The sequence below is a fragment of the Gadus macrocephalus genome, chromosome 13 (genome assembly GCF_031168955.1).
Source record: "Gadus macrocephalus chromosome 13, ASM3116895v1".
NCBI lineage: Eukaryota > Metazoa > Chordata > Actinopteri > Gadiformes > Gadidae > Gadus > Gadus macrocephalus.
In genome coordinates, this window is record NC_082394.1 from 1,478,100 (window position 1) to 1,495,025 (window position 16,926).

Here is a 16,926-nt window from a genome sequence, read left to right on the forward strand (position 1 = left end):
TTTTTTATTAATGAAAAACACCTATCTCTGATTCACTCACTTTTTTTTAATATTGTAAGATCCATTTGTAATATGCACCTTTATCCCGATCTCAGACTCTAAAATGAAATGATTGATTGATTTATTGCCATTAAAGTTACTTGAACAATATTGTTAGAGCAATAGCATTGACACAACAACAACAACAACAGACAAAGGCTGTGAGGAAAAAGATGAACAGATCCATTTATTTACAGAGGTAATTTGTTTATGGCTATTGAAGTTTGCTTCGGGACTTTTAAATTGTTTTCAAATCGTCCAAATATTTTAGAGCTGTAGCGATGCGTCGATGACGTCGACGTCAAAAATTCGTCGACGTCAAATTTCTCCGTCGACGATTTTCGACGGAGAAATGGACGAAAGTCACAATAAAGGAAAATGTCCGCGCACGAAATCATCAAAGGTATGGAAATACTTCAAGTTAAGTCCTAAACGGAAAGGTGTTGTGATTTGCACTCTTTGCCAAATGGAGTTGGCATATCACAAGAGCACGACAGCAATGTTGGAGCATCTCAAACGAGAAAGTATCTCGTGCGCATGAGAAAGTATCTCGTGCGCACGAGAAAGTATCTCATGAGCATGGGGAAACATCGTGCGCATATCACTGGCAGTGTGTGTGTGTGTGTGTGTGTGTGTGTGTGTGTGTGTGTGTGTGTGTGTGTGTGTGTGTGTGTGTGTGTGTGTGTGTGTGTGTGTGTGTGTGTGTGTCGTCAGCGAGTAGGTGGACGAGCGAGGAGAGCGAGCGATAGCGTGCGTGTCAGTCTAGTGAAGTCATGAACGAGTCCGGTTGTGTGTAAGAATAAAATACCCAGCCTGTCAAGAATCGGTGGCCGCTTCATTCCATCATATTCCGACCTATAAGCAGACTCACTGTCGGTCAAAGTGAAGGGTCATGCCCCCGAGAGCGCATCGGACCTGGAGGGAACGTATCACCTGTGCTCCTCGGTCTGGGAGCCGACAGCAGGAAAGATGTAACTCGTAGTTGGAGGCGGAGCGCAAGAGAGTATGCGCACACATTTTTTTCATGTCCCTTTACGGGTTCCGTATTAAATAAAGTATATTATTAAGAATTTTTTGGTATTTATTTGAGATACATTATGGTTTTTATTAATCGAGCAACAGAAAAAAAAAAAAAAACGTCCAATTGGTCATTAGATTAGTCGACTAATCGATAAAATAATCGCCCGATTAATCGTTTGATAAATAATCGTTTACCCCCAGCCTCGTTTAGTTGGGTTGATTGTGAATCACTTTCGCACCGCAACAATTTCACAGAGTCCAAAATTCTTGCGTCTATGGTTCTGGGACAGTTCCAAGCAAAACAGGATATTAGGGATCAGTGTTATTTGCGATGAGACAGTCTTTTAACTGTTATGGTGTGGTCGGGTGAATTGTATACAGGTTGGATAAAATCAACCTCAGTCAAGCGTCCCCGGGTGGAATCCCGGGACCAGAAGGGAAGAGTCAGTGAGGACTCAGAGTTCACCAATACGTCTACAGATCGACCAGCGTTGTCTTCACCAGGCCCGCTGGAGTCGTCTCTACGCTCCATGGTATATCGTTTAGGAATGAGGTTCTAGTTGGTTTGACATAATCTTCAGTCCTACCAAGAGCTCAGAGTCATGCTTCAATCTCTGCCAGGATCATTGTGTTGTCCAATAAATATAATATTTAATAATGCTAATAGAATGTTGTGTCCTAGGTGACCTTTGGAACAGGATTACCAACTAGTTTGGACATTTGTTCTCGTTCCCATTAAATTCCAGAGGGTTTACGAAACAACAAAATGTTTAAAACACGAACATTCATTTAGTTCAATTTCACAGTCATTGGCATGGCACATCTGGATTGCCAAAGCCTAATAAAAATACTGTGAGCAATGAAAAACTAGAAAATATAATAAATAAAAAATCATCATCCCAGTAACAACACTAATGCAATATGATATGACAAATTGTGGGAATAAAATGTAACAACTACAACTTGCGTATCAAAAACTTCAAATCTAATCTGCACCATATCTTATTTTTCTTTCCTTTGGTTGTTTTTCCAGAGTATAGCGCAGAGTGGGGAATTTGGGTTCAATTAAGATATATTCCTATTCCAAACTTGCATCTTTGTCTCCTTTTGTTCCTGGCACATAGAACGTACTGTGTACCTTATCTGTTCTTTCTCATTTGGTTGGTACACCTGAGACATTCCAGTGGGTGAATAATGTTTAACAATGTGGTATTAGTCTAGTTGACTGATGAAACAACCGGACCAAATGAATAATGCAAAACAGCTTTCGGATTAGAGATCAGTTGAACCCAGTGGCACTGGAAGACCGAAAAACAGAATCTCAAGTTTTGATCATGGATCTGACTAAGGCAGTTCACACTTTTTTTTTTACACACAAATAATATACGTATATATATTTTTGTAACATTATGGTTTTCTTGAATTAACATTGCAATTGATTGGCCAAATCGTTGCACAAATACTTTAGTACTATACTGACATACACTTTTGGACATCTCCAGTTCCATAATTCTTTTTTTTTATTAATATTCATTTTCTAAGGAGGTAAGTGCGTAAATTCTAATAAAGTCGGAGTAAAGGTAAAAAAAGGTCTAATGTTGAAGGTACGTCAGACAGGAGCCAAGCTTACAAGCTTGCCGTTAGAATAAGGGATTGTGAAGGAGCTAACAAGCATAATTTTGCAACTTGAAATGTTGTATTTTTGATGCCTTTGTTTATAAAATAAATTTGACTGTTCAACAAAGTTTGCAGACAGTTTAGAAATCAGAAGTTATTTTACATACAAATATATACCATACATATAGCAATACATTGCAGCCATTTGCGCAAACATTATCATGTTTTTAGGTTGAACTTCAGCAATAATCAGTTTGGAATTATTATACATTAGTGCTAGGAGTTCTACATTGTTTTTACAAATTAATAAATGACATGTGTAACAGCATCAGGTTACATAATGTTTGTTGAGTTGATATGTTCATGTTTATGTATTTGCTTACAGCTGAGCGTGAATGTACGTGTGTGTGTGTGTGTGTGTGTGTGTGTGTGTGTGTGTGTGTGTGTGTGTGTGTGTGTGTGTGTGTGTGTGTGTGTGTGTGTGTGTGTGTGTGTGTGTGTGTGTGTCTCAGTTGGACTGTTGAGTTTATATGTGCATGTTTATGTATTTGCTCATGTGTGTGTGTGTGTGTGTGTGTGTGTGCGTGTGTGTGTGTGCGTTTGTGTGTATTTCAGTTTTTCTGTTGAGTTTATGTTTGCATGTTTGTGTATTTTGTTGCTTGTGTGTGTGTGCGTGTGTGTGTGTGCGCGTGTGTGTGTGAGTGTGTGTGTGCGTGCATGTATATGTGTGTGTGTGTGTGTGTGTGTGTGTGCATATATGTGGATCATTTGTGTGTGTGTGTGTGTGTGTGTGTGTGTGTGTGTGTGTGTGTGTGTGTGTGTGTGTTATTTAATTCACTCTTACAGCCCACTCGCTGACATCACTGAACGAGGGAGCGCTTGTTTTATGGCCCCCAGCGGTGCCGCTGGGTGCCTTGGAGCCATAAACCGCAGGCACCTTTATCGTGGACGCTCATTTGTGTGTGTGTGTATTACGTATGTAAGCGTATACGTATTAATGTATAGGTGTGTGTTTGTGTGTGTCAGGGGAGCAGCTGTGTTTTCTGGCTGTGGTAACACACACCTAGCATTAGGTAGCACTCACTTAGTGGCCCTCAGCAGGCCTGTTTAAAGTGTGTTCATAGCGAGCTGTGAACCGTAAGAGGGAGCAAAACAAACACACCCCAGGCCCCGGTCTGATGCTAATCACTCATTACTGCCTTCAAAGAGAGAGAGGGAGGGAGGGAGGGAGGGAGAGAGGGAGAGAGGGAGAGAGGGAGAGAGGGAGAGAGAGAGAGAGAGAGAGAGAGAGAGAGAGAGAGAGAGAGAGAGAGAGAATTTGAATGCTTAAAAATTCAGTGGTTGGCAATTGTGCAATTTATTTTTGTGGAAAAGTATAGTATTTTTTTGCAATATTAATACCTTCATAACTGTTTCGCAAAAGTTGTTGCTGCATTAACAACATACACGCTTGTCAAAAATAAATCTGTACGTCGTTATGGTAACCAAGCTCGCTTCAGGCAACAGTGCGGCCCAATGCTAACTGGTTTAACCTCCCGGTCCCCGGAGCTCCCTCAGCCTCCACAGCACAGCACACCGGGAACCATGTACTGCCATCTACACACACACGCACGCACGCACGCACGCACGCACGCACGCACGCACGCACGCACGCACGCACGCACGCACGCACGCACGCACGCACGCACACAGAGACACACACACACGCACACACACACACACACACACACACACACACACACACACACACAGAGACACACACACACGCACACACACACACACACACACACACACACACACACAGAGACACACACACACGCACACACACACATAAAATGAGGTAATCTAAAACAATAGTGCTTTTTAGTTTTTATTGTTGACTTCCACATTGGTTCTTGTATCGCTGCCACAGACCCTGTGTGTGTGTCTGTGTGTGTGTGTGTTTGTTTAAGTGTGTGTTTAAGTATGTCTGTGTGTGTGTATGTGTGTTTCTAACTATGTGTCTAGCAGGCTGCGGTTATGTGTGTGTGTAGCGGACTGTGTGAGTGTGTGTGTGTGTGTGTGTGTGTGTGTGTAGCAGACTGTATGTATGTGTGTGTGGGTGTGTGTGAACATTTTCAAGAATTTGTTTTTCTGTTTTGTTATTATGATTAAATCCAATACATTTTGTATGTTTCTCATATTAAAACACGCACTTTAATTAGCATGAAGTATCTTTCACCTTAATCTACCTAAGCAAGTGCACGTGTGTGTGTGAATGTGTGTGTGTGTGTGTGTGTGTGTGTGTGTGTGTGTGTGTGTGTGTGTGTGTGTGTGTGTGTGTGTGTGTGTGTGTGTGAAGCTGACTATTTGAATGCATGGTGCAGACTGTTTGTGTGTGTCTGTGTATATGTCTGTGGGTGTGTGTGCGGTTGTGTGTGTACATGTCTGTGTGTGTGTGTGTGTGAGAGAGTTTGGCATGTTTGGTACCCCCATGTCAGATGGTAGCCCTGATAAATTCTCTACTTGAACAGGAAAGAAAGAAAGCTGTCAGAAAGTGAGGGGGAGGGGGGGCATAGCAAGACGACAAGCTATAAAAGCCCAGCAAAGGGAGACAGATGGAAAGAGAGAGGAAGTTATAAATACACGGGCAGACAACACAATCACCGTAAGAATGGAATGTGTCTCAGCCAATCAGCTCCCACCAGGAAGTACTCGCCGACAGTCAGAATCCGTTCGCCTTACTGTTCTCCGCCGCCAAACACAACAAATCCCTGAGCACGGCTTCGAGGAAGATGTGATTTACTCCCTAATGCTCGAGCTCTTAAACCAATGATGTGTGTACCGAGCAGGTTGACTTGTCACTCGACAGGTTGCTAGTTCAATCCCCGGTGAGGTCTCTCTGAGCGAGACACCGCACCCCGACTGCTCCCGACGAGCTGGCTGTCGCCCTGCGTGGTCGACTCCGCCGTCGGTGTGTGAATGTGTGCATGAACGGGTGAATGTTAGTATTGTAAAGCGCTTTGAGTGGCCACCGGTTAGAAAAAAGCACTGTGGAAACACAGACCATTTACCATTGAACCATCCCTACACTCACTCTTAATTATAATCGCATAAAGAACTAGAAAATGCATTTCGTGCAGAAAATGCGATGAGTGCTGTGGTGCAAAGTGAGGTTATAAACCCACATGGCAAAGAAGAATCAAAGGTAAACGGTTGAAAAATGATTGACTTACGATGCCTTAAGAAGAAGGAGTGTCAGAATGGCCCGACGTCTTCAATGATTGAAAACAGCTGAAAACGAAGCCGGTATGAAACTAAAACCGTGATTCTGAAGAAAGTTAAAATGATATCGAAATCCGTTTAGATAGCCAATTTTTGAAGATACAAATTTTGTAGAGAATAATAAAGAGGGAAGAAATGTAGAATTAAACTTATGAAGAACAATAGTTGAGCGCTGCATGCAGCACTCGCCTAATAAAATCCATCCACGCACGGCTCAATCAACTCAGGAATGTCCTCTCTCCGAGTTGATTCGCTGTGTGGAAAGATGTGCAGAAAATCAGAATTGATGGCCTCAGTGTGAAGGGGACCAGGGCGGGATCACCACGTGGAATAACAGACGGCCTCACGGTATCGCTGCCTCACCGTGGAGCCTGCAGCCTCCACAGTGAGGCCCTCTGCTGCCTCCACGGTGAGGCCCTCTGCTGCCTCCACGGTGAGGCCCTCTACTGCCTCCACAGTGAGGCCTGCTGCCTCCACAGTGAGGCCCTCTGCTGCCTCCACAGTGAGGCATTCTGCCTCCACAGTGAGGCCTGCTGCCTCCACAGTGAGGCCTGCTGCCTCCACACAATGAGGCCTTCTGCCTCCACAGTGAGGCCTTCTGCCTCCAGCCTTCCAGGGCTGAACGGCAGCCTTGGCGTGAGATCGCTGCTGGACTCCGTTTGGGTTTTTCCGATTTTTCGTGGACCGTTATACAGGGCTGTTTGTTTTAAGTGTGCAGCCCTCAAGTGGCTGATGGTGTGTGTGTGTGTGTCTGTGTTTGTGTGTGTGTCTGTGTGTACGTGCATGTGTGTTTTTTTTCGTGTTATTGTGTGTGTGTGTTTGTGTTGGTTTGTGGTTGTGTGTGCGTGCTTGCGTGTTCGTGCGTGTGTGCAAGTTTGTGTGCGTGTGTCTGTGTTTTTGTGTGTCTGAGTGAGTGTGTATGCGTGTACGCATGTGTTTGGCCAGGTAAACGCATTGATTTTCTTCCTGTGTGCACTGAATATTAATGCATGCATGCGTGGGACTGTGCGTGCTTGTGCCGATGTCAGGGAATTCGCCTCGCTCGGAGCAAATGAATGCACGCGTGTTTACCTGGCAAGCATGTGTGTTGGTTGCGTGGAAATGGAAGTGAATGTTTGCATAAAGCTTTGGATTTCTCAGCACAGAGTGTGAATGTTTGTGCACGTGTTTGGATGTGTGTGTGTGTGTGTGTGTGTGTGTGTGTGTGTGTGTGTGTGTGTGTGTGTGTGTGTGTGTGTGTGTGTGTGTGTGTGTGTGTGTGTGTGTGTGTGTGTGTGTGTGTGTGCAGGACCAGGACATTGGGACTCTATAAAACAGGCTCTGGCCATTCGGGGGGTGATTATATGTTGGCTCCAGGTACTTTACAGAAGTGAGGTCATCTCTGTCCAGCATGTGTGTTATGTGTGTACGTGTGTGTGAGTGTTAGACTGTTCCCAAAACACGGTGCCAACATCAACAGCCCGACCTGGACTGGTCAAATAGTTGGCTTGTCACAGCTTTTTGCTTTTACCCTCCGTCTTTCCTTAATTCCTTTCTCCCTTTCCTTCCCAATTCTGCCGTCCATCTCTCCCTCCCCTCGTGCCCCACATGACCTCAAACTAGCTTCGGCGTCCCCACTTTGACCTCTCACCTTTGACTCTGTCTCCTGTTAAGCCAAATCCTCGTGTTTTCTACTTAATGATCTGGATTTGGTCTTCTGTTTCTCTAATGACCCTTGGTTTACTCAACCTGCTGGTTACAAAATAGTAAACTGTTAACGCAATCAACGTGGACAGCTGACAGGTTTGTAGTTAACCAGTTTAGTTGTTAAGTTTGAATAGTTAGTAGTTGGCTGTGGTTTAACGTCTCCTGCTCCCTCTCAAAGTTCTTCTGAGACGCACGTTTGCAGTGTTTCTCCCCCTAATGTTTTTTTTTTCTGTGCCAACCGACCCCGACCGGAACTAAACGCCCTTTCCTGTATAAGCTGGAGTCACTTAAAGTCATTGTTGCCTGGTTTGCAACTCTGAACCGTGAACTCTACCTACTGCTCGCTTCAGGACGCGCTGCCAAAAACCTGAGGCCCTGCAGGCTTTGTTCTCGGTCGTTGCCTTCAGACTGTAACCTCTGTTAAGGCTTTCCTTTGACTCTCCTTAATCTGCCCTGTATCACGCCGTCTCTCCAGCACTATTTAATCTGACATGCATCGGTAATGACCCGTAACGTTGTTCACGACCAGCCTCCGTGGAACCAAGAGGAAAAATGCAAAGTGATGGACTAACACAGGCTAGGAGATTTTCCGACACCATTTTTATCCTTCCCGATACCGATTCCGATTCCTGAATTTGAGAATCGGCCGATACAGAGTACACACCGATACATCATCTCGCATTGTAACTACTAACAGCACTTGTTCTTATTGAAGGGTTCTCTGACAATGACAGCAATGTATAGCGGGTTCACTTACTGTCTACAAATGTTATGTTTAAGGCAGCAATCGGGGAAATTTCAGATTCTGCTATCGATCCTGCTATCTCCAAGCCAGTTTATTGTACGGTTTGCAGACAATACCAAACGGCACTGGTGCTCCCTCTTGCCATGCAGCAGATCTCTCGAGCGTGTGCGGAGATTGGCTGGTTTAACCTGTGCACATCGATTACTCAATGTACAACCAATGAGTAGCCTCACAGTCAACCAGCCCCAGAGTCCAATCAGACTCACGCAGGTGGGGCTGCTTGGACCAGCCATCACTCCCACACGCTGGGGAAACCTCAATGCAGTATTGTTATCGCTGCATTCAATCTGATGAGGTAGCATTAGAAAACCTCTTCTATCAAGCTGGATTCCCCAAAGATTCGACAAGGTTTCCCCCCCAAATAACCAACATTGCCGCAGGGTGAACGAGGTCTATTATTGTTACTCCTAAAAGGGCCGGTCCAGGGGAACGCCGAGCCGGGTCTGAGAGCTACGTCGGTTTTATCGGAAGACGTCGGAGCTGGGAAAACCCAGCTCTGTGGCCTCCCTTGTCTTTCCGCGTTAACGTACCAGGAAACCCTGTTTTCGTTTGCCCAAGTGAACCCTGTCTGGAGGTTTAACCGCCAGACGTGACGTTAAACAGTCCCGCGCGGGTCTTCGGCAGAGTGAATGTTTCCTTTGTCGTCCACTAAGTGTTGTGGACGTTTTCCGTTGGTTCGGTGCGCCGCGTCCTTCGAGCAGCGCGGCGCGGCCGTGAGGTCCTCACAGGGCTGCTTTTCCTTCTGCGTCGGTAAACAGCGGAACCCCTTTACTGGCCCGCTCCCCCCCGCCCCCCCCCCCCCCCAGCCCCAAACCACCAGGTCTGAGGTTTCCATGGTTATCCCTCACTCCGACGCATACACCAGAGGGCCTCTGTGTGCGTGTGTGTGTGTGTGTGTGTGTGTGTGTGTGTGTGTGTGTGTGTGTGTGTGTGTGTGTGTGTGTGTGTGTGTGTGTGTGCGTGTGTGGTTGTGTGTGTGTGCGTGTGGATATTATTATACCCCGGTTTTGGCATCTTTGTCTCTATGTGTCACTATATTTGAGTGGTGTGTCTATACATACAAATAACCTGGCATTCATATCTCGGTTGGTCAGTGTGTGTGTGTGTGTGTGTGTGCGTGTATGTGTTTGCCAGTGTTTGTATGTTTCTCTTGGCTTTGCTCCCATGGTAACTGTGATCTGGGGCGTCTTTGACATGTCACAGTTTCCCCACTTAGGCACAAAACACTGAAAACACACGCTGGGAAAAACTACAACAAGGACCAGCCAAGTGTGTATCAACCTGTGTGTGTGTGTGCGTATGTTTATGTGTATGAACCTGGTTGTGTGTGTGTGTGTGTGTGTGTGTGCGTGAACCTGTTTTTGTGTGTGTGTTTGTGTGTGTGTGTGTGTGTGTGTGTGTGTGTGTGTGTGTGTTTGTGTGTAGGTGTGAACCTGTTTGTGTGTCTGTGTGTATGTGCATGAACCTGGTCGTGTGTGTGCGAACTAGAGTGTGTGGGTTTGCCCTTGTTAGTTGCATTAGCAGTTCTGTCAAGGCGAATATACGTGCATGAAGTGTGTATGTTTATGCTAACTATATACATGTACGAAGTGTGTGTTTATGGTAACCATAGACATGTACAAAGTGCGTGTGTGAAGCCAAGGTAACTATATCCATGTATGAAGGGTGTGTGTGTAAGGTAACCATATCCATGTATGAAGGGTGTGTGTGTAAGGTAACTGAAGCCCCCGTCGGATGACCTGTGTGTTGTCTATGAGGGCGGTTGCCCACTCTGATCTAGGTCTGTCTTCTCTGCAGCGTCTGACAGCCAGGGCTGTCCTGTTGGCATAGCAACCTGAACCTGGCCCCACGTCCCCTGAGAGCCAGGCCTCGGGTTCCTGAGCAGCTGGGAACACAACCCTGGGGAGAGGGACGGGGTGGTGCGTGTGAGGGGGTTCTCCTCCCCGCTGAAGGGTCTGCTTCTGGTTCGTCTATCTGCATGGACATCAACGATGGATACTTTATTTGAGGCGTTACAGTAACTGTGTTCACTGCGAGTTGCAGTGAATAATGGTGTCTGCTAAATAACCAACTGGAGCTTTATTTACTGTTAAGTCTCCATAGACTTGCGGTGAACAGGGCCATTAAAAAGCAGAACGGGGTTATGGCATCTTGCTCAAGGAGGCCCACAGGGTTATTATGGGAATCGAACCCAGAACCTCTCCGATGGGAGCAAGAAGAACCCCTTCCTCCCACAATCCGGCCCGCAGTGGTGGAGAACAGACAACAGAACAGGAGGGAGAGAACCCCTGACGGAGGTCAGGTGGTGCAGCCCGTACCGCCGCTAGTTACAGAACGGGAACCAGTTCGCCAGCAGAGCCAGGAGACCAACAGAACCATCAGAACCAGGACCCCAGCAGAACCAGTACGCCAGCAGAGCCAGGAGACCAACAGAACCAGTACGCCAGCAGAACCAGGAGACCAACAGAACCATCAGAACCAGGACCCCAGCAGAACCAGGACTCCAGCAGAACCAGGACTTAAACAGAACCAGGACCCCAGCAGAACCATGGCTCCAGCAGAACCAGGACTCCAGCAGAACCAGGACTTAAACAGAACCAGGACCCCAGCAGAACCAGGACTCCAGCAGAACCAGGGCTCCAGCAGAACCAGGACTTAAACAGAACCAGGACCCCAGCAGAACCCTGAGGCAGTGCAGGGGTGTGGGCGGCAGCACTGCTGGCTACAGAACGCGCCGACCCGGACCCCGGGCGTTCCCCACGGGCCTGAACCCTGGCGCTCCACACGGCCGAGGGATGGCTGGCAGCCCCACGGCGGGAGCATAAACACGCTCACACATAGACCAGGCGCACCGCGCACACGGCACGCCCACACATTTAATGCAAAGTCTTTAACAAGTTGTAAATCACACGGCAATAATTATGCCCCTTGGCGTGCATGTGAAGAGTCGTCGTACGTGTGCACACACACACACCAGCGCCATTAATAAAGGATTGACTAACATAACATCGTATCGCCAGGGCCTGCTGCTGGGGCACCTGGAGCTCTTTGTGTTTCACCTTGTGGAGGAAGCTTTCCTTTAAGCCCCCCCGTAGTGTTCCACTCGCTCCGGCTCTGTCCTCCTCCATCACCAACCTCGGGATGAGGCTCAGAAAGGAATCTCTCGCTCTCCTCTTTCTGGACCTGAACATCTTTTCTTAGCATAAAGGAGAGAGAGAGGAGAGAGAGAGAGGAGGGAGAGAGAGAGAGGGAGAGAGGAGGGAGAGAGAGAGGGAGAGAGAGAGAGAGAGAGAGAGAGAGAGAGAGAGAGAGAGAGAGAGAGAGAGAGAGAGAGAGAGAGAGAAAAACACAAGTCTAGCCAAGTCCTGACAGTCCTGCCTGGCACACGCAGGTGGGTTTACGTTTTAATGAACAGAAACTGGGATTCCTGCATACGCACACAAACACATACACCAACACACACACACACACACACACACACACATATTCACACGTGTTCTCTCAACCATTGCATACGCCCATACAAACACATACAACAAACGCAACACACCGTACACACACAAACGCAACAAAACACATACGTAACACCCCACACACACACACACCAACATTCACACTCATACACACATACGCACATGAACACACACACACACAAACACACACATATTACCCACAACCTACAGGACACGTGACACATGTTTCTGCACGCACACACACAAAAACACCTGTACACACATAAACACAAACCACACAGAGAAAAACAGCTAACACTGAACTGTACACATAAAACACGCACACACACACGCACACCACACACACACACACACACACACACACACACACACCACACACACACACACAGGAAACAGCTGCAGGCGTGAGCTCATGTGTTTGTTCAGCAGGTAGGAGCGGTGGCGTCAGGAGGTGTTACTGGTCACACTGGGCAGTAGCGTTGGTGGGAGGTGGAGGTGGTACTGGTCACACTGGGCAGCAGCGTTGGTGGGAGATGGAGGTGTTACTGGTTACACTGGGCAGTAGCGTTGGTGGGAGATGGCGGTGGTACTGGTCACACTGGGCAGTAGCGTTGTGGGAGATGGCGGTGTTACTGGTCACACTGGGCAGCAGCGTTGGTGGGAGGTGGCGGTGTTACTGGTCACACGGGCAGCAGCGTTGGTGGGAGGTGGAGGTGTTACTGTCACACTGGGCAGCAGCGTTGGTGGGAGATGGAGGTGTTACTGGTCACACTGGCAGCAGCGTTGGTGGGAGGTGGAGGTGTTACTGGTCACACTAGTAACCCTCCTGCTGATGTGTTGTCATGTGATGTTGTTCTAAGCCTGGGAGGTCTGTCTGTCTGAGCAGAGCTGCTGTCCTCGATTACACTCTCCCCGTCTCCCCCCCCTCCTCCCCTCCCGTCTTCTCGCCCCCCCCCCCCCCCTCCTCTCCCTGTCTCTCCCCCCCCCCCTCATCCCCCGTCTCTCGCCCCCCCCCCTCATCCCCCGTCTCTCGTCCCCTCCCCCCTCTCTCCCCGTCTCGCCCCCTCCCCCCCTCCTCTCCCCGTCTCTCGCCCCCTCCCCCCCTCCTCTCCCCGTCTCTCGCCCCTCCCCCCCTCCTCTCCCCGTCTCTCGCCCTCTCCCCCCACTCCCCGTCTCTCGCCCCCTCCCCCCCCTCCTCTCCCCGTATCTCTCCCGCCCTCCCGCCTCATGTCTCCCCTCTCTCCAACTCTTCCCCCCCTCCTTTTTCTTGTCTCCCCACTCCTCCCCTCTCTTCCATTCTCCCCTCATCCCCTGAAGTCTCCTTTCCTTTTCCTCCTGTCCATCCTCTCCTCTCTCCTCCTCTCTCTCCTCCTCTCCTCATCTATCCCTCTCTCTCCTCACCTCCCTCTCTCTCCTCCTCTCCTCCTCTCCTCCTCCTCTCCTCTTCTCCCTCCTGCTCTCCTCCTCCTCTCCTCCTCTCCTCCTCTCTCCTCCTCTATCCCCTCTCTCTCCTCCTCCCCTCCTCTCTCCTCCTCTCCTCCTCTCTCTCCTCATCTCTCCCTCCTCTCCTCCTCTCTCCTCCTCTCCCTCCTCCTCCTCCCTCCTCCTCTCCTCCTCCCTCCTCCTCTATCCCCTCCTCCCCTCCTCCTCTCCTCCTCCCTCCTCCTCTCTCCTCCTCTATCCCCTCCTCCCTTCTCCTTCCCCCCCGGCTCTCTCTCTCTCTGTGTCTCTACTACTTTCTCCTCTATTTTACCACCTCAGGATTCTATTTTACAATCCCTCCCTTTGGCCTCACTCTTCAAATGGTCCCAGAGGATTATTTGTTGCATTAAGAGCTCATTAAAAGTCTCCCAGGTATCACATTTAAATAATGGATTGACTATTACAGCCCACTAGCATCTCGCAAATAAGTTGAATTTGAGCGGCAGCAACCTGCTCAACCTTCGGAAACAAGGGGAAAAAAAGATGTGTTCAACCCGGCCCAGGACCCCGTCCCCCGGGGAGCGCTGGGCCCACCCCGGCCCAGGACCCCGTCCCCCGGGGAGCGCTGGGCCCACCCCGGCCAGGACCCCAGTCCCCCGGGGAGCGCTGGGCCACCCCGGCCCAGGACCCGTCCCCCGGGGAGCGCTGGGGCCCACCCCGGCCCACCGCAGCGGTTCATTTAACCACCAGCGGCGGGGGTTTCCACGCACGGCAGCGTCCGACTGCAGACCAGAGATGCTCCACGCTCTGCCGCCCTGCGCCACAGACACACAGCGTCCATTCAGGAGCTCCCATCTCCAGGCTGCTGCTTCAGAGCGATCTCGGATAGCGTTCAGGGCTAGGGACCGAGGGGGGTGCAGTTAGCCCCCCCCCCTCGGTCCCGGTCTCGGCTGGGGCCGGACCGCTCCTGGATCTAACGTCAACACTGGAGTCATGTGTTGCTTCAATGCTCGGCGGGTTTTACTGCTACTAAAGGCTAATGATGGTGTTGTTTAAGTGGCCTCATGGAAACGGAGCAGAAACACTCTGGTGCTGCTGACCGTTGGTCCTGTGGCGCGGGGGGGCAGGCTGGTGTGTGCACGTAGCCCTCTGCATGCACGCACGCACACACACATATGCACACAGGCATACGCGGACACACACACACACACACACACACACACACACACACACACACACACACACACACACACACACACACACACACACACACACACACGCACATATATATATATGTGTGCATTTTTGTGCTGTTTTAGGTCTGTGCATGGGACCTAAACATGCATGTGTGTGCATGTGAGTTAATCTGTGGGAATTTGTATCTGTGCGTGTGTTTGTGTGCGTGTGTGTGTCTGTGTCTGTGTGCGTGTGTGTGTTGGTCTGGGTGCGTGTGTGTGTGTGTCTGTGTGCGTGTGTATGTGTGTGTGTCCTTTGTGTGCGTGTGTGTGTCTGTGTTTGTGTGCGTGTGTGTTGGTCTGGTGCGTGTGTGTGTGTGTGTGTCTGTGTGCGTGTGTATGTGTGTGTGTCTTTGAGTGTGTTGCTGGTCACTGTAACCTATCCTTTTTGGATAAAAGGAAATGGTTTCAATCGGACCGTCACGCAGACATACACAAACACAGACCAGATCTACAACACACACACACACGCACGCACACACACACACACACACACACACACACACACTTCTGCACAAATACATTTATATCACACACACACATGGTGGGTGAACAAGGAGGGGTTTGGGGGAGGGTGGGGGAGGTTAGGGGTGAGTGCGGAGGAGGTGGGGTTGAGGGGGTTTGGGGGGAGGTGGGAGGGGGTAGATGGGGGAGGTAAGGGGTGAGTGCAGCGGGGGGAGGGGGGGGGTCTTGGAGTGGCAGCTGTTATTTAGGTCTGCTTTCTTTACGGAGGTTTTCTCACAGAAACAGGAGCCAAGAAGGAACCTAACGTTTCCTCTGAGAGCACATTTATCACTCTTTATTAATGCACTCACACACACATAGACTCTCCCACATGCATAGAGAACCTCACATACACACTCACACACACAGACACACTCACACACGCATAGAGAACCTCACACACGCATAGAGAACACACACACACACACACACGCACACAGACACACTCACACACACACGCATAGACACTCACACAGACGCACAGACACACTCACACAGACACACAAACGCATAGACACACACACACAAAGACACACTCACACACGCATAGAGAACCTCAAAAGCGCATAGACACACTCACACACACATGGACACACACACCCTCACTCTTGGCAAAACACACACACACACACATACATTGACATGGAAAGACACTTATATTGCACTTATAGTAACACAGACATCGTTTTATCTCCTCAGGTCGACACCTTCTTTGAGGGAGGGAAGGGCGGGTTTGGTCATCAGACCGCGCTGTCAGGGTCAAGTGTTCTAGGCATACACCTCAAGGTTCCTACATCCCGCCCAGTGTTCTAGGCATACACCTCAAGGTTCCTACATCCCACCCAAGTGTTCTAGGCATACACCTCATGGTTCCTACATCCTGCCAAGTGTTCTAGCTATACACCTCAAGGTTCCTACATCCTGCCCAAGTGTTCTAGTAACGGCGGGAGCGTTCTGGAACCAGGTTAAAAGTTCTAGAGTTGCGTCAAGCGTTGTAGATTCGCTTCAAGTGGCCTAGAACCAGTAACAGTGTTGGAGAACCGTGTGTTCCTGGCTCCTGGAACGGAACACATTCCTGAACCTCCGCTGAAGACAGTGTGCTCCCAGGAAGGGCCATCTTCAACAACAACAGCCCTACATCTGCGCTTGGAAAGGGTTTTTAAAGATGATGTCGATAAAAATAATGATGAAGGTATGACACTCTTATTACACTAACGGAAACAGAGCAATATGCACAGCATTAATCACATTCTGTGTGTGTGTGTGTGATTGTGTGTGTGTGTGTGTGTGCGCGTCGTGCGTGTGTGTGTGTGTTGATTCTGATGCGTATCTGAGGGCGCGGAGATGAAAGGGAGTGTTTATCTAGATATAAAGTCTGCTGGGACATTAAAGTGGAATCTTTATTAGGATGACTAAGGATTTTAAGGGATTCAATGCTAATAATGGCCTGCTTGCAAATATTAAAAATCTGATATCTAATGAACCATATCATTAAGTGTTTCCCAAACGATGACCTCATCATTGCCAGAATTATTGCGTTTATGGCCGCAAATGTTTGTGCTTGTGTATGGCACATGACACACAAGCTTAGTCTAAGAGTCTATGTACGTGTGCATGTGTATGTGTGTGCATGTGTGTGTGGGTGTTTGTGAGTGAGTGAGAGAGTGAGATTTGTGTGTGTGTTCGTTTGCCGTGTCTGTGTGTGTCTGTGTGTGCGCATATGTGAGTGTGTGTGTCTGTATGTGTGTGGGTGTGTGTGTGTGTGTGTTTGTATGTGTGTGTGCGTTTGCGTCTCTGTGCGTGTGTGTTTGTGTGTGTGTGTGTGTGTGTATGTGTGTGTGCGTGTGCGTCTCTGTGCGTG